At 38.3% G+C, this 1,749-nt stretch overlaps 1 pseudogene; it reads left to right on the top strand.

Moving 5' to 3' along the window:
• The first annotated feature begins 534 nt into the window (after positions 1 to 534).
• On the top strand, positions 535 to 1,749 carry LOC148016339 (TOM1-like protein 1 pseudogene; annotated as a pseudogene).

Below are 1,749 nucleotides of genomic sequence, written 5' to 3' on the forward strand. Positions count from 1 at the left end.
AGTGTTTCATGTTGTCATACATTTGCCCACATATCATGCTGCCATACATCTTATCCATACATTTTTCAAATACATCATGCTGCCCATACATTTGTCAATACATCATGGAGTCATTTTTCAAGTACATCACTCTTTATGTTGGTACTTGCACCTAAATTGAAAAATGTGTAGGATCCATGACTTTAGGGGTTTGTAAATTTCCCTCTCAAGCTAGTTTGTGCTCCCCTTCAGGGTCCTTGTCTAGGGGAGGGTCACCTCACTATTGTCTTACCGACTTGCCTGGCATTCACTTTTCCTCACAGGGAATGACATGGCAGATCAATACTAACCTAATAAAACAACATGAAATGCATGGATTGAAAGAAAATTGGTATCCATTTCATGATATGCATGAACCGAGTGAAATGGGTTGAAAATGAAATGGAAGTAGGTAGGAAATACCTTCAATAGTGACTCACTACATTACAATTTTTTTCCACTTACCATTGGGCACAAATTTTCTCATGAGATTTGAGACAACAATAAAAAAAGGCAATGTCAAGGTCAGGGAAAAATATATGAGAAATTGGAAGCTTAGAGTATGATTTTGGCAATGAAATCAAAGTGGTTTGGTAATCATTACCATCTACGAAAGCTCTAGGGAATGATCATGTAATGCATTTAGGAATATGGATACATTTCTTATCAATTTAACCTATCTTTCCATCAATTGGATAAGCTCAGCAATAGGATATTCAAGAGAGATTAAAAGATGATTGAGAATACATCTTGTACTTGGAGTTGAAGTATATTGTTGATGAAGAACTCTTTGATAAGAATGGCTTCAATTCAACCTCAAATAGACCAAGATTCTCCATTATAAGCTTGCTTCATGTTGGATTAACTTCCTTCCATTTTGATGTAGAATGTTAATAGGTAATCCAAGAATTATTCAAGAATCCAAAATCGAAGAAAAGTCCAATTATTTCAAGAACATTGTGACATGGTGAACCGCGAGCAGATCAGGGACAAGAGATTGTCCGTGCCATCAAGAAACGACTGGCAATGTCGGGTGCTGGTGGTAGCCCTAGGGTTCAACTACTCACACTAGTCCTCTTGGAGACATGTGTTAAGAATTGTGAGAAGATATTCTCTGAGGTTGCATTGAAAAGAATGCTAGATGAGATGATCAAGGCCATTGATGACCCCCAGACTCTTATGATTGTCCACGTAAAGGTCATCGAATCTTAGGGAGAATCAATTGAGTAGTTGTGTTACCTTCCTGTATTTGAAAAGACATATAAGAGCTTAAGAACAAGAGGATTCCACTTTCCTGAGCGAGATGTGGAGAGCTTAGCTGCGATCTTTACTCCTCCAAGGACATAGAGTACAGGGCTAGTTCCAAGGACAAGAGCAAGTTTTGGTGCTATGTCAGACTAGGATAGCGGCAAGGCCTACACACCTGAACAGTCGAAAGAGATCTTTGATGTTGCTAGGAATTCCATGGAACTTCTCTCCACATTGCTGACTTCATCTCCATAGTAGGAAGTACTGAAGGAGGAGATAGCCTCCACACTTGTAGAATAGTGCAGACAATCTCAAGTTAACATATAGCAAATGATTGAAAGAGGGGAAGACAATGAAGTCCTACTTTTTGAAGCTTTGAATGTAAATGATGGTATGTAGTAAGTGATGTCTAAATACAAAGAGATGCTTTCTATACCTACATTACATACAAGTCTCATAGAGCTTCAAGATAGTGCATTTTGA

The sequence above is a fragment of the Lygodium microphyllum genome, chromosome 23 (genome assembly GCF_053477565.2).
Source record: "Lygodium microphyllum isolate KBCC chromosome 23, Lygodium_microphyllum_v1.1.10, whole genome shotgun sequence".
Lineage (NCBI taxonomy): Eukaryota > Viridiplantae > Streptophyta > Polypodiopsida > Schizaeales > Lygodiaceae > Lygodium > Lygodium microphyllum.